The sequence below is a fragment of the Solanum pennellii genome, chromosome 9 (genome assembly GCF_001406875.1).
Source record: "Solanum pennellii chromosome 9, SPENNV200".
NCBI classification, from domain to species: Eukaryota; Viridiplantae; Streptophyta; class Magnoliopsida; order Solanales; family Solanaceae; genus Solanum; species Solanum pennellii.
The window spans coordinates 35,954,608-35,962,993 of NC_028645.1; the positions used below are offsets into that span (position 1 = coordinate 35,954,608).

Genomic DNA, 8,386 nt, shown 5'->3' on the forward strand with positions numbered 1-8,386 from the left:
TACCCATGGATAACTTGCTTAAGGCATCAATAATCACATAGTCCTTACCTGGGTGGTAGAGAATACTCATGTCATAATCCTTGAGTAATTCCAACCACATCCTATGTCTGAGATTTAGATCTTTCTGGGTGAACACATATTGCAAGATCTTGTGATCAATGAATATGTCCATGTGAACACCATACAAGTAATGACGCCATATCTTCAAGGAAAAAACCATATCATCCAACTCTAAGTCATGGGCTAGGTAATTCTTCTCATGAATCTTAGACCGTCTAGAGGTATAAGCTATAACCTTGCCAGTATGCATTAACACACAACTCAAACCAACTCTTGATGCATCGTAGTATGTCACAAAACCTTGAGTACCCTCTAGTAAGGTCAAAATCGAAGCAGTAGTCAACCTCTTTTTCAATTTTTGAAAGCTTTTCTTACAAGCTTCAGACTATTGAAACTTTACTGTCTTCTGAGTTAGCTTGGTCAAAGGAGACGAGATAGATGAAACCCCTCAACATATCTTCCATAGTAGCCAGCCAAACCCAAGAAACTTCTTATATCTCTTGGAGATATGGGTCTAGGCCAACTCTGAACTGCTTATATATTTTGGGTATCAACACTAATCCCATCACCAGAAACTATGTGGCCTAAGAATGCCACAAACTTAAGCCAAAAATCACACTTGAAGAACTTGACATATAACTTCTTATCCTTGAAGAATTATCCTGAGGTGACTAGCATGATCTTCTCTTCATTCCTTGAATTGATTAGTATGTCATCAATGAAAACATGACAAACATATCTAAATAAGGTTTGAAGACTCTATTCATAAGATCCATGAATATTGCAGACACATTGGTCAAACCAAAGGACATGACAAAAAACTCATAATGCCCATGTCTGGTTCTAAAAGCTGTCTTTGGAATATCACATTCCCTAACTTTCAACTGATGGTAGTCTGATCTGAGATCAATTTTTGAGAAGTAGGAAGCACCTTGAAGCTAGTCGAATAGATCATCTATCCTTGGGAGAGGATACTTATTCTTGATGGTAACCTTATTCAATTGGCGGTAGTCTATACACATCCTAAGGAAACATTCGTCTTTCTCACATACAAGACTGGAGTTTCCCAAAGTGAGACAATTGGTCGAATAAAACCCTTATCCAAAAGATCTTTCAATTGTTCTTTCAACTCTTTTAACTTTGTTGGTGCCTTTTCATATGGCGTAATAGATATAGAGCAATCCTTCATATCAATACTTCAAGACACTATGCTCATTCATACTTCATCAAATCATATACTTAAAATCATAGCATATAAATCAATTCATAACATGATGTACTTAAAAACCAAACCTAGGAACTATCCGATCAAGGTGCATATGTAAAATGCATAGACAAGGTTCGATACCCTTACCTATACTAGTACACCTATCAAGTCATCCTAGTTAAGAAATACATAACATACTTCACATACATTTACCTTACATGCATAGTAGTAGACATTTAGTGAATATGGGAACAACCTTTCATTAGACACCATGACCCTTTGCTACATTGTAAGACTACAACAAAAGTAGGATTTAGTGGCAATTATTTAGCGACAATAATATAATTGCCACTAAATAGTAATTTAAAGCTATTAATAGCGGCAATTAACCTTATGCCTGTAAAAAGTAGGGCAACTTTCACATATAGTAAATAAAAAAAATCATATTTGTATGCTATAGCAAAGTTCGCGTAATTGCGCTCCATAACAAACATATAAATGTATAATTCGCTATAGATATACAATTGTATGATTCACTGGTCTATTTCGCTGTAATTGTATAATTCGCTGGCCTATTTCGTTGCAATTGTATAATTCACAATTGTATTATTCGCTGGCCTATTTCGCTGTAATATCTATAAAAAATTTGCATTTGTATATAATTGAATCGAAGTAAAATGTTTGTATATTGTATAATTATAAGTGTATAGGAAGAAGATATATATTTTTGCATGTGTATGTACAATTTTCTCTCGATTTATACAAAACAGAAACACAATTTATACACTTCTATTGAATAAAGCGAGAGAAAATTGTATTTCGCTGCAATTGTATAATTCGTTGTCCTATTTCGCCGCCATATCTGTATAAAATTTGCATTTGTATGCAATTGAATAGAATTAAAATGTTTGTATATTGTATAATTAAGTGTATAACACAAAGATATATGTTTTTGCATGTGTGTATATGATTTTCTCTCGCTTTATACAAAACAGAGACGCAATTTATACACTTCTGTTCTATAAAACGAGAGAGGCGAGCAGAGGTAGAGTGGCGAGCGATAGTTTAGGGAGAGAGGCGATTAACAAACGTTTTCTATGGAGCTCAGTTAAATCAAATAGTAATTACTCCATTTATTTTAAATTATTAGTTTGTTATTCTCTATAATTATATCTAAAAAGTAACCCTTAATAACAATTAGTTTTAAAAGCCAATAGAAACTTTTACCCTAGATACCCAAATTCTCTTGGTCAATTTTTACTCCATTGTCAAATTTTTGGAAGTCACGATGGCTGCGATGGATTTGAGCTCTAAAGCCTCCGTTAATTTGAAGCTTCCTTCAATGGCTACTATGGGTTTGAGCTGAAGCACGTATCAATTTTTTCTTTCTGCTTGAACTGAAGTGCACTAAGAGGTAATATCTCTTTCTCTTTCTTTCGGCTCGATCTCTCTTTAATCTCTAAATCTCTCATTCTAGTTGTTAATCCTCATTTTCTCTGTGATTTTCTTTTCTTATAAATGCTTACATGCATATGCTATCAACTTATAATTATGTTTTTTAGCTTTAATTATCTTCTGATTTGGTTATAATTTTGTTTAAATTCGTTTATAAGTTAAACTTGAGTTTGATTAATTTGTGATTGATTCGAAAAGCTTCAACTGTAACTCATTTAGTAGGATTTTAATGTTAAACCTAAATTAACCCAATAAGGTGTTACGTACAGCTAGAAATTCTGCTTATTGTAATGAACTAAAATCATCAAATTTACTGTAACACTGGATGACGAGGAAAGCTGACCATTTTTTATGCCAAAAGGTATCTCCTGGGATTAGTCGAGAGTTTTCACTTTCCTCCAAGCATGGATGTACTTAAGCCTCTTATCAAGCATCAACATTTGTTGTCTATAAACAGACTGGAATATTTGGACAAATTCCTCTGTGAAAGGGTCCCCTACAGCTCTGAAATTCTTCAGTTCCTCATAAAGTCTTAATGTATCTATTCCATTCAATCCCACTTTACTCTTCAAATTGAAGTGCTACAAGAATCACCAATTGACAACCCCGAGCTCGTTTTAGGCATTTCTCTAAAGCAGCAAGGAAATCCAAACTTATTTCTAAATTCTGCTGCATACACGTTTCTTATATCATTGTGGTTGGAGATTGAACACACTCTCTCTCTCTCTCTCTCTCTCTCTCTCATTTGAGTTATAGGAGAACTTGGTTGTAAGAAAACAGTAGGCATGTGATGATTTAGTGTTAGGAAACTCTGAAACCTGCTTGTTCCTTAAGGTGAATCCTGTGTAACTAAGTACTAGTTCTCTTAATGCACTCTTTTGTGAAAAATCAGGTAAAGTGCTACTGGTAAGTTATAATTTGTTTGTTATATAAGTTAGTTTGACGTAAGATGTAATTCGTAAAGCTGTTGAATGTCTTTTGGTAAGTAGTTTCCAATGAGGATAAGAAGTTAGAACCAAGGAAATCTGCTGAGTTTTTTCCATTGGTGAATCTACCAGTAGGACCATCAGGAAAATCAATTCCATAAGGTGGATAATTAGCCTTTGCAGTAGTGAGCAGATTATTGTTATTTCCATTATCAAATAAAGAATCACCCAAAATAAACAAACAAGTATCTATTGGTAAGCTTAGACATGGCTAAGACAAGCTTAAACACTATATCAAGAACTACTATGTTGATTATTTGATCTTTATGCTAATTTTTTTTTTGTAATTGCAGAAAAATAAGGAATATCTTGAACAATCATGGAGAATTCTAGAAATAGAAGATGGATGGATTACAGTAGAGTCAGTAAAGAGTATTTAGATGGAGTAGAAAATATTCGCGATTTCGAAGATGACAACAATGGTTGGGTAAGAGGTGGAGTTGATGGTATAGAAATCGTTAAGGACTGAAATTTCAACTTCCTCCAATAGAAGGTGAGTGCATATCAACTATTTTGAAGCTACTGCAAGTTACTTATTTTTCCAGCGAAGTTTCTGTTACTTGTATAAGTTTACGCTATTTATTTTTGTGATTAATGTGTTATCTTAAATTTTAAAGTGGAAACCTCTGTTCTTTTCCACTATCACCGATATACTGAAAATCTCCCCCCTTTTTGCATCTGTTAGAGGCCATGTTTTTGGGAGGAAGAACATTGGGATTATGTCAGGTATGTCTTTCTCCAAATCTATTTCCTTGTTATACTGAATTTTGAAGCTATTGCCAATATATTTCCGCAAACAATTTGGTTATAATACAGGTGAACACATATTGAAGTCATTAGATGAAACTTTCCCAATGCCATCTGAGGCTGAAGGAATATAGAAAAGTTCCTATCCTTGTGCTCATAATCTTGGTTACACATTTTTTAAAGACAGAACATAAATATCAGGATGCTCCTTAACGGCTTAACCAAACTAATTAGCAAACAAAGGCATGAAATTTTGCAGAACAGGGTTCATTGTGTTGCAACTGATTAAGGTCTAATATCATGGTACCCGACTCATTGTGCCGACAAAAAATGTTGAATAAACACAAGGATACTTAGAAGAAGCAAGAGGAACACTAGAAGAAATAGCTTATGTGTCAACTGTCAAGGATTAAGATTGGTACTAAGATAAGTTAGAATTGGACATTCAGACAGAAACTGGCAAAAGACTACACTTTTTCACCCTTTTTACCAAGGCATCTCCTTTGTTGTCTAGTTTCACTCCTCTGGTAAGTAAATGTATCGTTAAGCTAACATATGCTTGGAACTGAAGAGTATTGAAAGTGTCCTCTTCTTTTACTTGTTTCTTTTCTGAGATGAGGTAATGGGTAATGCATACAAATCAGATTCTTTGTTAGGATCAAAAACATATATTTGATTGAATTATCGATCATTACATCTGCATCTTGAGTTCTATTTTATACGTTGTTATTTGGTCATGTATTCTACTAGTGCAGCTTTCTGATTAGGAGGAGTATAAGTGAATAAGCTAGTACACCTACTTTTAGAAAGGGGTTTAGAGTACTAAAACAATAATTAGCAAGAAAGTTGTAATTGAACGGACAAATTAAAACAGAAAGGTATGTCCCCAAAATTCATGTTGCACATTCCATAATGGCATAATACATATATTGGATCATAAACTTGGCTTCAAATATTAACTTTGACCTCCAACTTTCATAATGCACAAACAGACACTTTAACTATTCAGCTTTTAAATAAATAAATACATGAGTCCTACATGGCACAATACACGTAGGACACCACGTAGGACGAAAAATGACATGTAGGATGACATGTGTGTCTATTTGTTCAACTTTATATAAGTTTAAGTGTCTATTTGTGCACATCCAAAGTTGAAGGGCATAAATGTGATTTGAAGCCAAGTTAAAGGGTACATTATGTATTATGCCTTCCATAATCTGTATGTTTCTAAATTTTAGTTTTGCCGATTTGATTAGGGAAATAAAATTTCACCTACAGAAGTACCATGAACTACTGTATAGAAATGTTCTTTTTCTTCTAAATATAACTAGTCTTTGTTATTTGGAATATATTTTGAATTGTTTGTAGATGTGAGATTCGATAATAGTCTAATACATTTCTAAGGTTTCAAGGAGATGATTCTAGAATTTTCAATTTATTATGATATACTTGATGTGTCATTATTCACATATGGTTGTATTAAGTCGATGCTGTGGAATAATTCAGGACTTAAATTACAATAGGGACAATACATTATTTGGTACCTATTGATAGTGTTAGGTAGCAGATAGATGGTGCAATGTTTGAGGTTGATCTCCCGGAACTCACCGTGTAATTAGATGCCTGTAAGAAGAAAGGGAACAAAGTATAAGTAAAATACATACGATGGTGGAAACATAAGAGGATGTTTGATTAAGCAGATTGACAAAAGATATTGGGTAGGCTGGTGTGATTCAAATTATGTGGTGGAAAGCTGGACAGTGCATTGTAAGCTACCAATGAGATGAGGAAAAGAGATATAAATTGAACAAGTGTAAACTTAGATCAATGGTTCCAAGGTTCAATAATATATAGTTACAACTTTCATGTATTATTGTACTTGCTACGCCGAAGTGAATCCTCTCTCCAGCAACACCGAAACATAATCAGAGAAGTTATTGGTTCTTACTGTTGAGATTCTTGAGAATGAGCAACACCGAAACATAATCAGAGAAGCTACTGGCTTTTCCAGCCAAGTTTCTGTTACTTTTTCTCAAGCTTACACTATTTATTTTCGTGATTGTTTTAATTTGTTATCTTACTGTTGCTTTTGATAATATTGTAGTGGATGTGGAAACCTCCCTTCTTTAACACTATCACAGATATACTGAAAACCTCCCTCCTTTTTGCATCTGTTATAGGCCATGTTTCTGGGAGGAAGAACATTGAGATTATATCAGGTATGTTTTTCTCCAAATCTATTTCCTCATTACACTGAATTTTGAAGCTATTGCCTTAGGTATATTACATTGTAGTCCTTCTAGGTAACACTAGGTGACTAGTCCAATAGTAGTAGAATAATTTGGAAGATGAAATTGCAGACATTTATAGCATACTCATGCTGATACTCATGCCATATATTCTGCTCATACAAAATACGAATGTTGATTTTCTTCTTATACATGGAGCATTACATGTTTGAGTTACTATATTTGGACAAGATGTTAAGGTGTTCCTTATTGCTCTTGCATAATTGATTTATTAGATGTTCCAACCAAGTTGGACAAGTTGGCATAGACTTCCTTCATATCTGGGCATTCATTTGGATCCTCATTCAAGCATTTTACTGCTATGTCTGTGATGTTATTAGCAAGCTCATCATTATCTTGCAAAATTGATTTATCCACTATTGATCTTTTTTTCTTCTCCTTGGAGCTGCTTCATAATCTAGTGGTGGGTTGCCATTTTCTTCTCTATTTCGTCAAATTTTGATCACCTAGTCTTAGTGAGTAAGATATGTAATTGTCATATCAATTTATCATCATCTAACCATCTGTCGCTATTGCTATATGTGCACAGTGGTATACTCATGCAAATGGTGAGCTTGTTCAAGGAATGACAGACTGATCCAGGAAGCTGCACATTTTGCATTGGGGAAAAAAATAGTGGCTTTATTGACTTATTTTTTCCATTGTCGAACATATGTTTTCTATTTTGATAATTCATACTTTCGTTTACCGCAAACGAGATAAGAAAGTGAATGTAATAAAGATTGTTTGATCTTATTTTAAGTGAATGACATTGTTTTGAGTTTGGTAATTCTTTTTTACTACCTTCGAACTTATTTTTCTTGTATATTTTATTTGTGATGTTATAAAAGGGGGTTTAATATGTCACTTATGGTGAATTTATGATCAATTTTAAGGCGTTACAATAATTTAGTGACAATTATTGTCTTTGCCGGCAATAACAAAAGCCACAAATATGTTTGTTTCTGCGGTGGCTTTAATGGCAATTGTAAAGGCCGCTAAATAAATACCGCCAAAAGTAATTACTTTTAGCGGCAATAGTAAGGGTCTTTGCCGGCGCTCGACATAAATGTCATTAAAGGCTTTAGCAACATTGGATCCAATGACATTTAATCAAATGCCGGTAAATGTATTTGTGACATTAAATATTGCCGCTAAAAGAAATATTAAATGCCACTTAAAAGTGTTTTTTGGTGTAGTGTAAGCATGCATAATGTGTGATTGTGTGTGTACATTGGTCAACATGATCACCTAATGGCTATCAACCAACACATGGCAGCCACCCTCTTAAGACCACAATGCACAACCAAGCATAGGCCACACAACAGAATTTAGCATAGAAGGCAAGCCAACTTCATATTACACTTTAAGACTCCTAACATTAGCTATTCACACATCCACATAGGGGTACATGTGTAGGGGTCATCAATCCTTAACAATTCATTAATGGCAGCACCTACACATGATCTTAACATAACCATTTACATGCTTATAACACTAGCTACATAACCTAGATTCACAACTAGAATTAAAAACTAGGCACAAGTTACACATAGTGTGATCATCATAACTACACACTCATATATACATCAATTTGCCTTCAATGTCATAGTCAACACATATATATAATGACAATAAAT

The 8,386-nt window shown here is 33.9% G+C and overlaps 1 long non-coding RNA gene across 1 annotated transcript; it reads left to right on the plus strand.

The window, feature by feature from the left end:
• Positions 1-2,477: 2,477 nt before the first annotated feature.
• LOC107029729 lies at positions 2,478-7,536 on the plus strand. The gene is made up of 5 exons (XR_001458066.2): positions 2,478-2,681; positions 4,002-4,201; positions 4,394-4,434; positions 6,639-6,677; positions 7,297-7,536. It is a non-coding gene; the product is annotated as an uncharacterized LOC107029729 (long non-coding RNA).
• Positions 7,537-8,386: the final 850 nt, after the last annotated feature.